Consider the following 20,495-nt stretch of genomic DNA (forward strand, 5'->3'; position numbering starts at 1 on the left):
CTCCTTAGACTTGCGTTTCCGTGTGAAATATGTCTGGTAGCCCACGCTCGCTTAAGGCCTTTTGTCCTGATTTGCTTTTTCAGCCTTTGGCTCTGTGGCTGAGGCACCATCAGTGAAAGTGCCCTCATTGACAAAGAGGTGAAAAGCTTCACTTGTCTTAGCAAAGGACCAGAAATGCTGGGAGGCCCTCTCTGGTGATTTTGTTCTCTCCCAGAAACTGATGGAAGAGGGCAAGAGAGGCCATTTTATCCAGCGTTCAATTATAGGAAGTTAGCATACTGTTGAAAATGTACATGGAACTCATTGGCCTTTAATAAAAATGGAACTGGCTTTGAAGATGAGGTCACCAACTCTCCAAGAGGTCAGAGTCTGCTGGCCTCTTCCATAGAAGACTGAAGGCAGGGCCAGCTCTCCCGTGGCTTTTCAGGGAGCCCTCTCGCTATTGATGGGTGAACTCTGTGGGCTTTAAGTGAATGTCTGCAGTGTATGTTAGACCTCACCCGCCCGAACATCATTTTAAGCTAATTGTTAGCAAATACTCACTTTTTGAACAGGTAATGCATGTACGTGGCACATGATACAGAAACCAATAGGGCTAAAGTAAAAAGGTGAAGTCTTAAATTGACGATCACAGGCCTCCAGGGGATCTAGATAGAAAATAATCCCGTTTGGGGCCCCTGGGGCGCTCGGTTGGTTAAGCATCCGACTTCCGCTCAGGTGGTGATCGTCTGTGAGTTCGAGCCCCACATCGGGCTCTGTGCTGACAGCTCGGAGCCTGGAGCCTGTTTGGATTCTGTGTCTCCCTCTCTCTCTGCCCTTCCCCTGTTCACCCTCTGTCTCTCAAAAATGAACATTAAAAAATTTTTTTAAAGAATTCTGTTTTATTTGTTGCATTAAAAGCTGTGAAGCTGTGAAAGAGGGTTGTCTGGGTGGCTCTGCTAAGTGTCTGACTCTTGATTTCGGCTCAGGTCATGATGTCACAGTCGTGAGATCCAGCCCTGCTGTGGTCTCCACAGTGGAGCCTGCTTGAGATTCTCTCTCCCTCTGCTGCTCCCCGACTCGTGCGCGTGCACATGCACATCTGCTCTCTCAAATTAAAAAAAAATTAACAATCTATAACAGAAAAATTAAGACCCTTTCTTTCCCCCTAGTGCCAGTTTCCCTTCCCCAGAAATAATAGCTGTTATGGGTTTGGATAGCTTTCCAAAGCCACAGTCTGCGTATCTGTGTGTGTTTGGCGGGGAGGGGGCGTCGAGAGAGGTGAGGTTGGGGAGATGGAAAGTTCTTACATTTTCTGCATTGCAGTTCATTGGATAAAGGCTCTAGTCAAAGTATGGGGCCAAATGCCAGATTCAAAAAAAATTTTTTTTTTTATTTGTTTTGAGAGCGCCAGCTTGAGGCAGGGAGGGGCAGAGAGAGGGGGAAAGAAAATCCCAAGAATCGTGCTTGTAGCGTCGGCCGTGATGTGGAGTTCAAAACTCACAAACCATGAGATCATGACCTGAGAAATCCGGAGTCAGACAAACATAAGCCACCCAGGCGCCCGCAATGCCAGATTTTAACGTAACTGCTCGTGATGTGAGGGGATCTCTCGTCTCGTTCAGTCTCAGTTTTACATCGTTACTTTTGAAGATCTCTGAATGATCCATCAACAGAAGTGACCGACTTTGCTTGTTCACGCTGGAGACCTGTAGCTCTGGCTCGAGCCTGGCATGGTCCTCGGGCACAGGTCTGCACAGCCCCATCTGTACACACGACGGTCTTCCTGGTCCCCTTCTCCCCCACCCTGGGGCTTCCTCTCTGCATCTCCTGTGTGGGGTCACCCCTTTCCTGGTCCAGTGTAATCCTCTTGCATGCTGGTGGAGTACATCCTCCATTAGTTGCTTGAGAAAGAAGATGTGTGGGAGGTAATTGTTTTGAAATAAATGTCTTTGTTCTACCCTTCCTCTCGCATAGTTTGACTCATACAGAATTACAGCTTGGAAATAATTTTCTTTCGATATGTTGAAGGCATCACTCTGATGACTTCTAGGTTCCAAGATTGCTGTTGAGCACACTTGTCTGCCCTCTGTTTCTGGAACTTCTGTTATTCAGATGTTGGGACTCACGGGCTGATCTCCGTCCTTTTCCCTTCTCCTGTGCCCCCCCCCCCCCCACCTACTTTGTCTGTTTTGTCTTTTTTCCCCTCTACTTCCTGGGAGATTTCTTCAATATTTTCTTCTGTGCTTCTGGTTTTTAAATTTTTCTGCTATCATGTTTTTAATTTCCAGGAGCTCTTTGTTCTCCTCATGTCTTTTATTTGAAGTGTCATCTTGGTCTTAGTTCGTGGATGTGGGATCTTCTGTGTCTGAGGATTTTAATTAAAATATTTGGAAGCTTTCTTGTCCCTACATAGTCTCTCTCCAAGTTACATTCCCACTCCTGTTTGTTTTTGTTTGTTTTGGTCTTTGTCTTTCATTTGAGATGTTTTTCCTAAATGTCTGGTGTTTCTTGGTTGGCTGTTCATACATAAGCCACTAAAAGGTGATTGGGAGTTCTGAGTCTGTGTGATGGGGAGAGGTTTGGAGCTTTCATTTTTTGGCTTCCCTGTAGCATGGGCCGTTTTTAAAAGAATCCCATCTTTTAACCTGGGGTCTTCAGAAAGCTGAGCCGGAGATAAAGGCTTGCGTGCAGGTGGTTTATTTGTAAATGTCCTGGGGAGAGGAGTGGAAAAGGAGGGAGCACAGTTACAGGGATGCATCATCAAGTTGGCTGTGAACTAAGGGCAACTGGCACCTAAATCTTGCAGGACCTTCTGAATAACCAGTGAAATGCATCTCACAGCCTTTCCGTGGGTCCTCACTTTCCCACAATTCTGAGTTGCATATGTGGAATGCCCACTGTTCCTGGCAGACATTCCATGCAAATCCCAGAGATGGAAATAAGGGGGTCTGTCAGGTTACACTCGGAGCTGGTGGAAGCCTGTGCAGAGTCTGTCACTGCAGCTTGGGCTGGAATGAGTGGGTCTGAAGTGACGCCCAAGAGGTAACCCCACACGCTGCTGTGTCATTATCTTAGTCTTTCCTCTCGGACTGGTCAGTTTCCCTAGAGAAGATGCGTCCTGTCCCTTGCCCAGAGGGTTGAATTGTGAAGAGAGCCCGGTTGCCCTGTCTCAGACTACTGTAACAAAAACCCAGTAGACTTGAGTGGCCTATGAACAATAGAAATTTACTTCTCATAGTTCTGGAGGCTGGAAGTCCAAGATCAGAGTGCTAGCGCAGTCAGGTTCTGTTGAGGACCCTCTTCTGGGTTGTAGACTGCTGGCTTCTTGTAGACTCACATAGTGGAGAGCAGGGTGGGGGTGGGGTGGTTAATAAGCTCTCTCCTGACTCTTCCACTAATCCGTTCATGAGGGCCCACCCTTGACTTCATTTAGCCCTAATTTCCTCCCACAAGCCCCACCTCCTAGCACCATCACGTTGGGTGTTGTGCGATGCATTTCACTGGGTTAATTAGAAGGTCCTGCAAGATTTGTATACCAGGTAGGGTTCCACATGGATACGGGGGGACACAAATACTCCGTCCTTAACACCTACCTATCTGATGTATTGATTTTTGCCTTGTATGGATTGTGCTGTTGGTGTTAAACCTAAGAACTAGGCCCTAGATTGAAAAGATGGTCTATTTTTCCTAAGAGTTTTATAGTTTCGTGTTTTGTATGTTCATCTGTCATCCATTTTGTTAATTTTTGTATAAGGCCTGACTTGATCTTAGCCAAACAGCTAAGCGATTATAAGGCCTGACTTTTAAGTCAAGGTTCAATTTTTTTTTTTTTCTTTTCTTTTTTTTCCCTAGAGACGTCCAGTTGTTCCAGGACAAGTTTGTAAAATGGCTATCTTTTTTCCATTGAATTGCTTTTGCACTTTTGTCAAAGATTAGTTGGACGTATTTATAGGTGCATCCGTTTCTGGATCTTCTCTTCAGTTGATCTGTACGTCCATCCTTTTGCAGAAGCATGCTGTTGATTTCTTGCAGCTGTATATATGTCTTCATATTAGAGTGATTCTTCCCACCTTGGCCTTTAAAAAGTTTTATAATTTTGAGAAAGAGAGCGAGTGGGGGAGGGGCAGAGAGAGAGAGAGAGAGAGAGAGAGAATCCCAAGGAGGCTCTGTGCTGTCAGCATATAGCCCAGTGCAGGGCTTGAGCCCACACACTGAGATCGTGACCTGAGCAGAAACCAAGAGTCAGACGCTTAACCAGCTGAGCCACCCAGGCACTCCATGTCCTTCTTTTTGAAGACTGTTTTAGTTATAGAACTTTTGCCTTTCTATGTAAATTCTAGAATAAACTCATTTCTATCCTCAAAAATAACTTGGTGGAATTTTGATAGAAATCACAGTAAAACTACAGATCACCTTGGCATCTTTGCCAAGAATTGCCATCTTTGGCATATCCAGTCTTCTGATCTATGAACATAGTATGTCTCTCCATTTACTTAGGTCTTCTTTGATTTTTTTCGTCAGTATTTTGTAAGCTCCAGAATGCAGATCCTCTACTTATTTTGTTAAGTGTATAACTATTTTTTCTTCTTGAAGCAATTGTAAATGGTGTTGTGTTTTTAATTTTGGTTTCCACATGTTCATGGTTAGTATAAACAAATGCAATTAAATGTATGTGTTGATCTTGAATCTTGGGACATTGATGAACTCCCTGTCAATTTTAACACTCAAGTACTGAGTTCCTGTTATGATAGATGAAATCCTTGTTCTTTTCTCTCTTCCATCCTCTCAATACAACTACATATTTTTACATAAATTGGTATTCAGTGTTTACATTATTTTGACCAGGTAGATATTGTTTATTTCAATATACTGTGGTATTTCCTTTTCTTGTAAAACTTTGTTTCTCCTGGAATTAAAAGGGACCTCACTGATTTTGTTTTATTATTTTAAGACTTTTCTACATAGTTCTGATTCTTTATAGTTATTCGATCAGATCCATTATAATACCTATCACTAGCTTTTTTCTTTTCTATGCTCAGTCATATCAGAAAATCTATCAATTTTCCTTTTTTAAATTGGAGACTCCCTGTTGAATGTCGGTGAGTCCTGGGCTCCCAGAGCTCCCCTCACCATACCACTGGGTCCTCTTTACCACTTTGCTGTATTTTGTCTCCTGTTCTTATTTCTGTAGCTGCTTTTCTTGATTTTTTTCTCTTGCTTCCCACTAATATGTCCTCCAGAAGCTTTCTTAAAAACATACATGGGACGTTATTAACTTTTTAATCCTTGCATTTCTGAAAATGTCATCTTTTTTTTTTTAAGCTTATTTATTTTGAGAGAGAGAGCAATCATGGGAGGGGGCAGAGAGAGAGAATCCCAAGCAGGCACCACAGTGCCAGCATGGAGCCCTACATGAGTCTCAAACCCACAAGCTGTGAGGTCATGACCTGAGCTGAAATCAAGAGTCAGACGCTTAACTGACTGAGCCATCCAGGTGCCCCTGAAAATGTCTACCTTCCCATCTGATAGATAGTTTGGCTAGGTATAGAAATGTAGGTTGAAAATTCTTTACCTTCAGATTTTTGTAGTGTTGCACCACAGTCTTCTAGCATTTAATGTTGATGAGGGGAAGTCTCATGCATTCTGATTCCCTTGGCTCTCTGAAACTCTTAGGATCTTCTCTTTATCCTTACCTTGGCGAGGCTTCTTGTCACTTGTACTGGGAACTCAATTATTTGTCAAATACCGAACACTTCCTTAGTCCCAGGCACTGTCCTAAACCCTGGAGATTCTGTAGTGAATAAGATGGACAAGATTTTCACCTTTATGGAGCTTATAATCCAGTGTGGGGGGGGGGGCGGGGAGGGGAAGATAAGAAATAGGAAAATAACCCAATAATTTCAGATAATGACAAATATAATGAAGAATACACAACAGAAAAATGACTTTGGAGGATGTCTGGCCCAGGGAAGAATCTCTGTGAAGAGGCAGTGTTGGAGCTGAGGCCTGGAGGGCAAGGAGGAACCCACGAGGGGAAGAGATTTCCAGGTGGAGGCCTAAACAAGCGTAGAGGTCCTGCGCTCAGCAGGTTTGAGGAGCAGGGAGTGGAGTGTGGCTGGGGAAAGGTGGACAGAGGAAGTGGCGGGGCCGGGGGGGGGGGGGGGGGGCAGTGAAGTCCTAGAATTCCACAGAAGCCGTATTTCGCATTCAGGGCTGGGGAAGGGAGGTAGGGTTCCATCCTGTTTGCAGTGAGAAGCCCTAGGAAAGTTACAAGTAGAGAAGTAACAGGCTCCACTTTACCCTGTTTAAGACCACCCCAGCTGCTCTGGGAGGACGGGCCAGAGAGGAACAAGCGTGGAAGCAGGTGGCCACTGAAGAGGCTTGGACTTTGACGTGGCTCAGTGGCCCTTTCAGACCAGAGGAGTTTATTTCTCATTCTGGGGAAATGTTCTTGCCTTGTATCTTTGTTTCCTCCTTTCTGATTAGTCTGTTTCTGAACCTCTTAGCAGTTATTTTCTTAGGCCTCTGTTTTATTTTTCTAGTTTTTGTTTTTGTTTTTGTTTTTTTTGAGAAGTTTCCTTTGTTTTAGCCTTCAGCATGCTGAGAGATGTTTTTAAATTTTTTAGAGCTGCTGGGCTGTGCTGAGTGGGGAAGGAAAAGTAGGGTCCCCATGAGCACCCTTGCTTCTAGCCTTGCCCCTCTTTCCACCCCCCCACCCCCCCCCCCCCCCCCCCGGCCAGGAATCCGGGGTCAAGCCCTCTGCTCCCCTAGGTCAGTTACCACCCTCCATCCTCTCTTCAAGTTCACTTACTTAACAATTGCTTATTAGGTACCCGCATATCTTTTCCAATGAAAGGATGAGCAGAACTATTTATGTGTTAATTTGTTTCAGTTTTCCCCGTGGAGGAAAATTTTTCTTAAGGGATGCTCTGAGCTGAAGAGAAGTATGGAGCTGGAAGGAATACACTTCAGATGAATCCAGGTGCACACTGACCTGTTGCCCCCCCCACCCCCCACCCAACTGCACCCACCTAACAGCGAGCAGTTAGAATGTACTGGTTTCGGTGGCAGAAACTGTTAGTGATCTTTTGAGTAATGGATAAAGTGAAAAACGTCGGAGGCCTGGGATGGGCAGATCTTCAAATGTCAACGTCCTACCGTATTCTGGATTTAGCCGTTCAAATTGATGATGCTAACGCAGTCTTTGTCTTTTCTTGTTTTAGAGTTTTCTTTGCCTTTTGTCCCTCCTTCCCTCTCTTCCTTCTATATTTACTTTGCTAGCATTTAGGAGGAATAAAAAATACAAAACTTTATTTTAGCAAGGAAGAGGGAGGGTGCTAGAAAAAGCACAGAACTATAGACGCTGTTTTGCCAGAGTTGTAGCTGGCTGACCGAGCTCACCTAGAGGAGCCCCCACTGCCCTGCTGTGTTCTCAGTCCTTCCCTCCACGTGTTACTTGTTTTACGTAAAGACCAAAATCTGCTTATCATGTTTACAGACGACATAATGTACTAGGACTAGCAATCTACACTTTGGATGATACCAAGAGTCAGAAGAGCCTGCCCAGTCGTTTTGATGGCTGATTAGCCTCCCTCAGCTGCCTGTGAGCATCTTGTGTTGGTCTTTGTAGCCGCAATACTAAGCACCGCGTCTGGCACCTGGTTGATGTGGGCTAGGCATTTGTCGAATGAATGGTTAGCAGACCGGGGAATTGGGGAGTGAAATTAATTTGCCAAGCATTTATATGAAGGGAAAAAATATCACTTACCCAAGAACAGGATGAGGGAGACAAGGCCCAGGAGCAGACCCTGGGGAAGGGCAAGGGGCTTGGGTTGCAGGGCTGGGCTAGGTCAGCAGAAGGGGGATGGCCGCGTGGAGGCTGCCGTATGACTCACTATTCTGCACGCAGTAGAGCACATCCTGGTGCCCCCCCTCTGCCTGGACCTGGACAAATCGAGGGGCTTCCAGGTGAGGGTGGGAGGGATGGACAGTGGTTAAGGGGCCACGTCACACGAAGAAACACTGGAAAAACCGGGACCATTTAGTCTGGAGAAGAAGACAGAAGTGGTCATTGGAGTGTGGTGGAGAAGGTCTGTGTCTGCAAATACTTGAAAATCTGTCCTATGGAAGAAGAGTAAGACTTTGCTGAGTCACCAGAGAAGGAGAACCAGCCCTAAAGAGGCGGAAGTTAAAGGGAGCTGGCCCAAGGCAGAGGTGACTGAGAGCTACGTAGATCCACGTAGAGCCAACAACCCTAGGAGGCTTCCAGTTAAGACTGGTAAACCTACTGTTGTGGGGATTCTTCTTATTAGACCCTCCACCCTGAAATTGTAAATATAAGAACATACTAATATTAACTCACTTTTATTGAGTGTTTACTACGTCCTAGGCGCCGTGCTCTATGTATATGCATTATCCCATTTAATCTTCGTAATGACCCTGTCACCAGGGTGCTATGATTTTCCTTCCGGGAATCGGATGCTTAGGTCAAGGGATGCCCAAAGTCACAGTTACGAGGCGTACAATGGGATATGAGCTAAACTTTGTCCAGGTCCAGAGAGCCACGCTGTTTGCTGCTATCTGCTGTGGCCGCAGTCTCTGTGAGTAACCTGACACTCAGCCATTGCAACCTGGCCCTGCACCCCTGAGTGTTTGCAGTCCTGCTTCTGTCAGCGTGGGATAGGTCATCCTAGAATCCCAGGGGCTTAAAAAATCACTGCGATTTGTCCTTCCCCAGGTTTTAGGACCCAGGCTGCCCTGGAAAAAAGAAGTGGAAATACTTGGTGACCAACCGAGGCTTTCACGTAGGACAACAGCGAGTTAAAAATGGCAATGAATTATTGGTGTCAGATCATGACCTAAAGGGCATGAATGTTCAGTAACGAGACTTCTCTTGTAGCTTATGGAGGGCGATCTTCTAGTTTTATGGTTACAAATGGGCTGTGAGGACTTTTTCATTCAGCAGCTCCCTGGGTGCAAGCCTTGGGGGCAGAAGCGTAGGCCGTGATAGCAGAAATGTAGAAACTTGTGTCTGTACCCACCCTCCCCCTTTCTTCTGCCATTCGGTCCAGAAACACAGGAGGAAACCAGGCATTTTTCATCTACAGCCAACAGCAAGTCTTGTCCTGCTCAGTTTCCGATTTCTGTCTCTCTCCCTCCCCCTTCCTTCCCCACCTCACCTTCTCAGGTATGGCATTGTCCTGTGCTCTTGTTTGGACACCAAGGCACCTCATTCCAGCAATAAACCAACTTGTGAAAGGGCAGAGGTTCGAATCTTGACTCAGTTTCCGCACCCCCCCCACCCCGTCCCCGCCCTTCTCAGAAGAGTGCAGAGAAGGTGGACACTGGCAGGAAGTACTCATGGGGCAGTAACTGAGGTCAGTGAGGGGACATTCCAGGTGGCCCAAGCTGCATTCAATGCATGTGGTCTATGAGGGTGGGGGGACTTTTTCCTCTGTCTTTTCCCCACTGCTCAGCGCGTCCTCCAAAATTGAGGATGTTTCAAAGCTGGGAAGTTCAATTTCAAGTCCTTAGAGTGTTGCCGTACTCCCGTCTCCTGTCACGCACGGGCCTCGTCCGGCAGCTACAGGGATTCAGACTGTGCGGGGATCGGATTGGTCAGGGAAGACAGCTGACCACGATGCACATCTGTGACACAAAATAACACTGGCTGACACCGTTTTGAGTGGAGTCTCAGATTTCTCTTACTCTTTGCAATTTCTGAAAGTTTGCTAAGATTCGGGTTGCTAGGTAAATCACAGTTCAAACTTGAATATCGGATAAACAACAAATAATTCTGTAGTATAAATATGCCCAGATATTGCCTGGGACATGCTTATCCTAAAAAAAAAAAAAAAAATTATTATTTATCTAAAATCCAAATGTAACCGGGTGTCCTGTTCCTGATCGCTAAACCCCTTGCCCCAAAATGCAAGTGCTGCTGATTTTTAAATAATAAGGGACGGCTCAGGAAAGCACATCGCCAACACGCTCCGCGGAAGCAGCGTCTCCAGTGCCCTCACGAACGGTGATTAGGGAATTGGGAAGGCGCACGACAGAATGCAAAAGACAAATGGCTTTCATCTGCTTCCAAGAAGGCATGGTTCCGTGGCTTGGGTTACTGGAAATCCTGACGCCCCTTCATGAGGAGAGAGCTGGGGTAGCGAACGCCTGAAGCGGGATGAAGGTAGATGGGCCAGAGCAAATCTTTGTTGTTTTCTTTTAAAGGATATACATTGTTTTCAATGTTTATTTATTTTTGACAGACAGAGAAAGAGCATGAGCAGGGGAGGGGCAGAGAGAGAGAGATAAGGGGACACAGCATCCGAAGCAGGCTCCAGGCACCGAGCTGTCAGCACAGATCCCGACACGGGGCTCGAACCCACAAACCATAAGATCGTGACCTGAGCCAAAGTCGGACACTTAACTGACTGAGCCACCCGGGCGCCCCAGAACGAATCTCTTACGCAGCCAGAGCGTGACATCAAAACCCAAGGCAGACCCTTCCAGGTGTGCTAACCAGCAGCCTAGCGGGTCTAAAGATGCGGTTTAATTTAGCTCATAGAATTCTCCATTGTGTTCCGTTTCGGGCAGCATCAGAGGAGAATAACGTGAGCGGACGCCTTACGTGTGGATGGTTCCCGTGCTGTGTGCCGCTGTGCTAACAGCAGGCCCCGGATGCTTCATCCAGTCACCCGACGCAGTTTTGAGCCACCAGGTTCCGGGTGAGTAACGAACCCTGCTCCCGTGGGAACACGGTCCGGGAGCCCTGCACTCATTTGCAAAGAGACTGTTCCAGGCTGGGCACCGGCTTTTGTCCACTGGCCTCATGTATTCCTTCTGACAACCTGGGACTTGTCCCCATTTTATAGATGAGGACCCTAGGGCTGAGGTCTCGGGCCTTGCTGGGACGGGATACCTTTTCTGTGACCTCACACACACCCTGAGTGCCTACTGTAACACAGTCCCAGACTCACAGATGTAGGCCAAGCCTCTCACTTGAGGTACAGAAACTAAGGCTTGGTGAGATTAGATGAAATACCTCACGTCCCAGGGGTGGAGGCAGGGCCGGCCTGAGGAGGGGCCCCACCTAAGGTCAGCTAGTGCCGTAAATCGGGTCCCCAAGACACGGACCCTGAGATGGAGAGGAATCTTGAGTTAGGATGTTTGCCGAAGCATGCCTGGGCCAGCAGCACGCTGCTCAACATTTCATAACAGTTTCCTGGTGGGGAAGAGTCCTAACTTGTGGTTTGCCAACGTCCATGGTGTAAGTTCTCCCACCGGGGCTGACCTGCCCCGACAGCCGAGTTGGGGAGAGGCTGCTGCAAGCTGGTGGCCGCAGGCTCCAGGCCTGGGGGGCAGTGAGGGTGACCAGCGGGGTTGGGGGGAGCTGGTCAGCTGCGGTAGAGGCATCACAGAGGGAGGCCCTGCCCTGCAGGGCCATCCCACACTCAGGTGAAGGGCTGAGCCTGCTCCCACATTAGCCTGCTGCTAGGTTCGGGCTGTGCAGGGGGCTCTGAGGGTGAGGCTGGGTGCTCTTCTTCCTCCACAAGCCCATGGCACCGTACGTGCGGCCCTCGCAAGCTCCAAGCCCGGGCGGCAGTCACGTCTGACCCTCTTCTTGCCCTTTGTTGTCAGGAGACACCTGGCTTCTGGTTCACGCCTGTTTCCCCCACGTTTTTAGGCACCTGGAAGGTGCTTGGCAAACACTGGGCGATAGATAGATGGATGAACCTGTGATCCAGTGAACGTTCAGTAAGGGTCTGGCAGCTAAATCTCCCGGTCAGCCTGGGTTGCAGGCTCTTGGCTGTGTTCTGTTCTGTTCTGTGCTGTCGTCTCCTATGTGAAATGTTGTTTCCCCGCCGGGGACCGTGAGCCCCTCGCACTGGACCTTGAGCCCTCAGCTTCTTCTGTGATCCACGGAACAGCCGGCCTCACTCTCGCTCACCATTAGAAGAGATTGATTGAGTGGCAGAAATAGTGCTTTGGCGTGATCAGTGCATTGGATAAGGAGTTTCCCTTGGGTGAATTGACTTTAGGAAAGAGTTCTGGTTGTACATTTCCCTTTGGAAAAAGATGGGGAAGTCAAGAAATTAAGAAAACAGTTAAAAGTTACTGCAAGGTTACGGAATTCGAGTGAATGGAAAGCTCTGGAAGGTATTCGCGTTGTACGTTACGTAGGTGGGCATCACAGAAGCAGCGTTTGTGGAGGACCTCAGGAGGTCAAGGTCATCTCCTCCCCCGTAGCCATAGACACTCTCTTTCCTGAGAGGGCGTGTGGGGTACCCTTGATTCTGTGACTGGGGGTTCCTGGGCTGCATACAACTTGGTCTCTGCTGTGCAGTTATTCCTTTCGGACCGAGTTGCCCTTATTGCTGGGTTTGTTTTTCCCCAGGCCGTGCAATCACTGTTGCTGGTCTGGTCAACCTTCTACCTGAATAAACGACCAAGAGCCATCCCAGATGACCTCTGGTTTTGTGTATGCATGTGTGTGTGTGTGTGTGTGTGTGTGTGTGTGCGCGCCTGTGCATGCATACGGGGAGGTAGGAGTGCAGAAGCTACCACTTTTGCAGACGTGGGCTTCGTGTCTGCCGTTTCCTCTGTGATGGTCAGAGTCGCTTCCTGTGGCCCGTGACTCTGCATTTCTTCAGCACTTCCGCCGAGAGCCTCACTGCCCTCAGGTGTCTATTCCCATCCATCTCTCTAGAAATCTCGGTTACCCTGGCTTACGTATCCTCTCTACTACTGGCTGGCTTCTAAAGAAGTATAGACTTACGGCGCCGATTCACGGTCATCCCCTGAGGGAGAAAAGAAGGAAGATTCAGTCAGGAAGGTGCTCTAGTTATTGTGCAGAAAAACTAATTAGAAGGAAAGGGCTTGCCACTCCTGGTTCCTGCGGACGCAGTGACTCTTAAAGGAACAGCGTGCAGGTCTTGGGATGAGCTGCTCTGTCGAGCCCCGTGTCTTTGCACCCAGAACTGCCTCTGCTCCAAAAGCCTTTTGTCCTCTTTTCCCCTTAACTGATTCCTGTTACTCCTTTAAGTCTGGTTTTGTTTCCTCCAGGAAGCCTTCCCTGATCCCACCAACCTGGCTTAAAGATCCCTCCTGTTTGAGCTCTATTAAACAGCTATTTTTATTAAAAAAAATTTTTTTTAATGTTTATTTTTGAGAGAGTGACAGAGCGTGCACACACACGCACGTGCACACGAGTCGGGGAGGGGCAGAGAGAGAGGGAGACACAGAATCCGAAGCAGCTCCAGGCTCCGAGCTGTCGGCACAGAGCCCGATGCGGGGCTCGAACTCATGAACTTCGAGATCATGACCTGAGCCAAAGTCGGACGCTCAACCGACTGAGCCACCCAGGCACCCCTCCAAAAGCCATATTTTAATAAAGATCCCCTAAATTAATATATGTATCCTTTGTTTTTCTTTTTTTTTAAATTTTTTTTCTTTAATGTTGATTCATTTTTGAGAGAGAGAGAGAGAGAGAGAGAGAGCGCGCGCGCGAGCAAGCGGGGGAGGGGCAGAGAGAGAGGGAGACACAGAATCCGAAGCAGGCTCCAGGCCCCGAGCTGTCAGCGCAGAGCCCGACACGGGGCTTGAACTCATGGGCTGCGAGATCATGACCTGAGCCGACGTCGGACGCTTAACCGACTGAGCCACCCAGGTGCCCCTAAACGGCTATTTTTAGAATTAAATACCTATAGATTGTCTTTTTTCTTAAAAGCGTACAGAAATACTGGAACAATAATTGTCTGCTGACTTAATCCTTAATGCCTAGAACATCAGGTACACCCAACAGGTTAATTTCTAGTGGGATAAATGAATTATGAAGTAATTTTAGGGGAATCGTAATCATATTGCTTCCAAAGGCATTTGAACCTTAAATAATACAGAGCCCGTATTTGCAGAGTTTGGGGCACAGAGAGATTGGATACCAAGCAGTGCAGGAGGACGCGATGGCAGATGTGACGTTCACCCATCTTATTTCAAAACCTGATTGAAATAGACAGAAGTCAACAAAATTTAATTCATTCAAATAACATACTATGTATGTATGCTTCCAAACCTAATGGGTGAAATTTATACCTTTTGAATTTTCATAATGAAATTCAAGGACAAAGAGTAAAAAAAACAATGATTGGTCACATTACTTAAGTATGAAAGGAATACAAAGGATTCTAATACAAGTGACGTTTTCATGCTATTTGTACAGAGATTGCTTTATATGTAGTAATGTGGCGGGGGTGGGAGCTTAAAGAATTTTGCTATTTTCCGTGCAGCTGGAGGAAACCAAGGTCTGATGGGTCTCCCCAGCTCTGAGGTTTGCTCCCCCTCGTGCACAGCCCTGGGGGTTAGCTGCTCAGAGTAATGTATGCGCTCCCATATCTTCCCTGTAATTAGGCAATTTTTATGTACGAGGTGGTTTATAACACGCACACCTACATCATTCTGACCTTTCTTCCGTTTACCTGCAGCGTGTGGTATTTTGGGAAGTGAACTTTTCTCTGTGAGTGACGGTGTCACATTGCTCACCAGCTCCCGTGGAAAGCGGGCAGCCAACTGCCCCGGTCGCCCTCAGGAGCAGGAACCACAGACCCCACCAAGTCGCCTCAATCTGTAATCCCCAGCCCAGAAATGCCAGTCCTTCTGTCGGACGCCCTGTGCGTTCCCGGGGTTTTGTTTTCAATAGTTCACAGCATGTAATTCCGAGAGCCTATGTGGGTGTCGTAGGACCGCCGGTCCTCCTTGAGGTGATGGATCTGGGCCGGGGGTTCACACAACAGCCTGGGGGGAGGCGCCCCTGTGCATGGAGACAGGCACATGAAGCTCTGAAGGAGGAGAACCTTGCGACTAGCAGGCTGGTCTGGAAATGCGCGCTTGGTTCCCGTCATCGGTCGTTTTCAGAGTCCTGCTCCCTCGGAAAGGCTTTTGCCAGCATTTTTAACGGAAAACGCTTTGCTACCCTCCCTAGCATTGACTGCCTACGAGGTGTGGCTTTTGATTAGTCATCAGAAGTTTTGAAAGAAACATTCCACATTGTTTGTGTCTTAATGAGTATGTTGTCTATCAAAACAAGTGGAGGCTTCTGTATTCCAGATCTCGGGGTTCGTGGTGGGATTGGGGACGGGCCCAGATAGAAGACAGAAGACAGGTGCTGCCTGTGGATACTCAAGTCCTTGGCCTCCGGGCCCCAGCTCCCCCGCCCAGAGTAGCCAGGCCCCTGTCCTGGCAGCCGGCTGGTCAGACGGAGGTTCCTTCCCCCGGCAGGGGTGAAGAGAGCGGCACACGAGGTGCACCTTATCTACAGGAGTGGGTTTCTTGGAACATGCTCAGTGCAGCGACCATCACCAACCCTTGAGGCCAGATCGGGTGTTTGGAGATGGTTCCGGTGCCCTGGAGGCAGACCTAGCAATGGGACGGGCAGTCGCGCTGAGGGCTCACAGCGCTGGGAAACCAAAAACAATGTATGGCTATAAAAACAAAGGCATTTTATGACTTACAAACGGGCTCCGGCGGCAGTTCCAAAATAAGAATCCAAATGAGGTTGGAGCAGAGACAGTCCCAATCAAATGAGTGTGTGGCTTCCCCAGGGGACATCATAAAAGGTCCCATGCAGGCACAGAGGGGGAGGTATTGCCAAGCGGTTAGGTAGCCCACAACTACAAAAATGATGGATGTTGAGTCAATGCCAGGGGCTTGCAGTCAGGCTGCACTCTGCCCTGCCCTCGGCACGGGGTCCTGGAGAGTGTCCTCCTTCCCTGCGACAGGTGCTGTTTGCTGCTCAAACTGGGGTGCCTTAGCCCCCTGTCCACCAGGCTGGCTCCTAGACATTCTTCAAGATTCACCTTGACCGTCTCCTCCTCAATCCCCGCACAGTTACTCCCGTCAATGCCTCATTTCACATTTATGGAAAGGTCTATTATGTAGACTTTCCCGCTGCACGATTACAGTTTGTTTGCTTTTTGCCTCCCTGCACCCCCATCCCCCCACCGTGAACATCTTAAAGACAAGGGTTGCCATATTTGCGTCTGTATTTCCGATGCTTGGCATATAGTGGATGTGCACTACAACCTTTGTGGACGACCTCGCCGCAACTTTGACGAGCCTGTTTCCTCACTCACCACGTGCCCTTCGAAACCCAAAGGATCTTGCCAAATGTGGGGATGCTGTAATCCTGTGTATGATGGCCACATGCACACATTCATGACACCGTGATTTCTGGACACTGATCATCGTGTCAGCGTATCTCACGGGCTTGTGTTTCTCGAGCACTGATGTGTGGCGGGCACTGTGGGGGGTGCCCTAGATCTGTAGAGCTGGTTCGTCTAATGAAATCCACCTCTGGATCTGACGTGCAACTCGGCCCTGCCAGAAATACTCCCATTTAAGTGCGATATGTAACAAGGAGTATTTGAAAGTCAATTACCAAAAGGATACCACTGCAGAATAAAAAAGAACTAACCGTGGAAAATTAGAAAGCTATGCAGAACAGTCTTTAGTCTCAATTAGCCACATTTCCCCGTCTTCCAGCAGCTGAACTTGGAGTATCGTTTGAGCAGAAGCTTGGGCCTGGCGGCCCGCGGCACTCTGTTGCTTCTGATGTCCCCAATTATGCAATAATGGTAATCACTGATCGAGGGCTCGGTTGAGAAATGTCTGTTTCCCCGTGTCTAGAGCTCAGTAATCATGGGGAGGAGTACGTCTGAGCAGAATTCGTTGATTTCAAATTAATGCTTGAGAAGGCAGCAAGTGCGATCAGGCTTTTCCCGCCAGGATTCTGGCGGCGAAGGGGTGGGGACCGCCACCCTCAGAAGGGTGCCTCGGGGAGAGAGCTCTGACCACCCCCTAAACAGTGCCTGCTCTACGCCTGGCCCTCATCCGCGTCGTCAAAAGTTCAAGGGCCATTTGAGATGGCATTTCTGGCATTAGCCCACTTACCACCGAGAATAACTGGCTTTCATCACAGGGGGCTGGAAGTAGGATGAAGGGATGGGGCAGGCGGGTTTCCCATTTCTCGTACCCAGGAGGGCTTCCGGTCTCCCATCAGATCTGGCCGTTGGCAGAGGCTTTCTACGTTCTCTTCAGATGTCTTTAGCACCTCTGAAAACACAAGAGCAGCAGTAGGTGGCAAAAATGGGTACAAATTCTTCTCGCATCAAGAGGTGGGGTCGATTTCTGTGCTCCTTGAAGCTGGGTTGGCAGAGTGGGAGGTTGTGGCCAGTAGGATATCAGCAAACTGATGGGGGCAGAAACGTGGCAAGCGCTCGCACGCCGGGGCTTCCTTTCTCTTTCTGCTTTTGGGGGTCACTGCGACAACCACCAAATGCAAACAGGTCCGCGCTGGCCTGCTGGAAGAGGGGGGACACGTGGCCCAGCTACGCCTGTGACCCCAGCTACATCCTGCTAACTACCTGCCGCGTGAGTGAGGTCATTGCCTGCCAGCACGTGCAAGAGTGAGCCCGGCCGCGACCAGAAGAACCTTGTGGCGGAGGTCAGCCCAAACTGCCAGATGATAGAATCACGAATCATTTTTAAAACAAAACAAATATTTATTTTCGAGAGAGCGAGAGAGAGCGAGCGAGCCTGTGTGAGTGGGGGAGGGGCAGAGAGGAGACAGAAGATCCAAAGCAGGCTCTGCGCTGACAGCAGAGAGCCCGATGCGGGGCTGGAACTCCTGAACCCGTGAGATCACGACCTTAGCCAGAGTCGGATGCTTAACTAACTGGCTGAGCCAGTCGGGTGCCCCTAAATGATTGTCGTTCTAAGTCACTGATTTTTGTGGGTTTGTTACACAGCGCAAACTAGCTGATACACGCCTAACACTGACGTTGCGAAGGGCACGTGCCGGGCACTGTTGTGAGACACCCCATGCGCGAACCCCTTCCCTCGTGACAAAACCCTGTGAAGGAGATCCTATTGGCACCCCATTTTGCACAGGAGGGGGCTGAGGTTAAGTGGCTCTTGCACGGGGTTACACAGCCAGCCTGTTGCGGAGACGGGAGCCATACCCTGGCGGCCTGGCTCGAGTCTTGGCTCCTAACCGTCGTGCCCCCCAACCGTCGTGCCCCCCGGTGCTCCCCTGCGGTCAGAGCACATGGCAGCCGTGCTCAGAGTCTCCAGGGGCCGCTCCAGCGCCTCGAGAGGGAAGCCACTGCAATCCTTGGCGCGGGTCTTGATTTCGCTCATTCAGCAAAGCTTTTACTGGGGCCTGTGCTCTGCAGACGTCCTTCTGGGTGCCGGGGGTGCAGCAGAGAATAAAGCAGGCCGACACCCCACCCTCGTGGAGGCTACAGTCTGCCGGGGGCAGAACAAGAAGTATGTTGGAGGGAGAGAAATGCCAAGGGCGAGTCAAGCTGCCTGACCGCCCTGTAGTTTCGTGGCGGGAGTTGGGACCTCGCCCCCTCACTGGCTGCGAGTCTAGTGGGGGAGCGCCAGGAGAGGAGGTGGGGCGCACTTCCTGTGGGGTGGGCAGGGAGCCTCGTCAGAGCCTTGAACCCAACCCCTGCCCACCCCGGCCTCACCTCTGCCCTCTGAGCTCTAGTCAGAGGGAGGATTGAGGTTCTCCCGGCCAGTTTCGCTTCTGGACAGCCCGTTTTACCCAGGCGGGAATTCGGCCTTGACTTTCTGTAGGGCGTTGTGACAAAGCGGCGAGGGCGGGCGGTTTTAGACTTAGGCCCACCCAGTGAGTTGGAGTCTCTGGGTCTCTGGGACTGGGATCTGGCACCAGGAGAGCTCAGGCCGAGCCGGCTGCGGGGTGGAATGAGATGTGCGAGGCAGGCGCTGGAGGGCACATTGCTTTCGCCTTTGCCCTGTGCTCTCCACTGCGGAAGTGCTCCTCTCCGCCTTGGTGAGCCGCAGCCCTTCCCCTGACCCGCTCGAAGGTCACTTCCGAGAAGCCTCTCTGACTTGCAACCTGTGTGTGATTTAACACTAACCCCAGTGTGTCACAACCATCCCTTGGGGCATCCATCACTCCCCCCGCAGCCCCCGGCCCGGGCACACAAGTGTGCCTAGGTGGCTGGAAGGAAGGACGGCCAGGGGCTCAGGCACGGATGCTCAGAGCCTCGCCTGGAGGTCCAGGCAGAGAAGAATGTGGCAAAGGCACTTGTGTCGGTCTGTCCACCGAGCCTGCCTGTGTGGCCGCAGCCCTCCTCGGCCATTCCCCTCTACCCCTGGCGATCGATGCCATCTGACAGCCCTGGGGTTGCAAGGTGTGAGAAGGGATTTGCCTCCTTCTCTGCCAAGTGCACCCCTTACCCTCTCCTTGCCACTGTGCAGCCTTGGGCTCCAAGTCCTTGGAATTTCTTCTGCCTCCCTCTCCTGGCCTGAGCCTTTTGTGGGCGCACAGGGAAATAGGCAAATTGGGGAAAGACTAAGTTCCGGAGTCTCAGCCTGGTCCTTCTGAGCTGTGTGTCCCCAGGCGACAGCGCTCCCTCTCTGAACCTCAGCGTCTGCATCTGTAAACCAAGGGCAGTCACGCCTGCCTTGGCAGGTGGTTATGAGGTCGAGTGGGTACCGGATGCATGACAGGTACCCAGTAAATGGGAATTCTCCCTCTCCTGGACCCCGCGCTCCATCCCGCTTTCTCAGAGCCTCCTGGGGGTGCTCAGAGCTGAACATGTAATTACATGAGCTAAACAGGTGGCCTCTCTGTTTTCAAGACCCCTCTCGCGTTTTCTCTCTTAATTCGTGTTACATATGTAGTGAGTGCTGCTCCACTTCCTCCCCACCCCTCTCTCTCTTTGTCCTTCCCGCCGCATTGACACCCATTCCCGTAAGTTTAACGAGCATCGTTGCTTTGAGTTACAGAAGCGCTCACGTATGCACACCGTGTCCGATGCTTCTAGGCATGTAGCTGTCCATGGTGTCTGCACCTCGTTTTTCCCGTCGTTCCCAGATGGGGACGCCTCAGGGATCCCAACATTGCACGTCTTTGGTTACTTTAACATCTCGTTTTTTAAATTTTTTTTGAAAGGTTTTTTAAAATGTTTATTTTCGAGAGACGGTCATTGAATGGCGGAGGGGCAGAGAGAGAGAGAGGGAGAGAGCATCCCAAGCAGGCTCCACGCTCAGCATATACCTCGACGCGGGGCTCGATCCCACCAACTGAGATCACAGCCTGAGTGGAAATCAAGAGTTGGACGTTTCACTGACTGAGCCACCCGGGCGCCCCTGGTTACTTTCACATCTTGAAGTTGGCTGGCCCCTTGTGCCTGCTGTTGGCGTTTGTGACACGTTGCCACTGCCTACCCCTCCCCCTGCCCCCCCCCCCCGCCCCCACAGACGTCACAGCACGGGCACTGGAACCTGTGCAGGGCGACTGTAGCTGATGGGGGGCTGATGGCCGTGCGCTGTTTTAAGAACCGCTCACGGTGAATGCCGTGGAGCGACGTGGTTTGGGGAAAGTGGGCACCATCAACAGCAAGTCCAAAGCTGGTGCGTAATTGCCAGGCCCGGGCAGGAAGGAGAGCTAAGATGACCCTACTCAGTTTGTTTCACTTATGTTTCCC

Source organism: Panthera leo, chromosome B3 (genome assembly GCF_018350215.1).
Source record: "Panthera leo isolate Ple1 chromosome B3, P.leo_Ple1_pat1.1, whole genome shotgun sequence".
Taxonomy (NCBI): Eukaryota; Metazoa; Chordata; class Mammalia; order Carnivora; family Felidae; genus Panthera; species Panthera leo.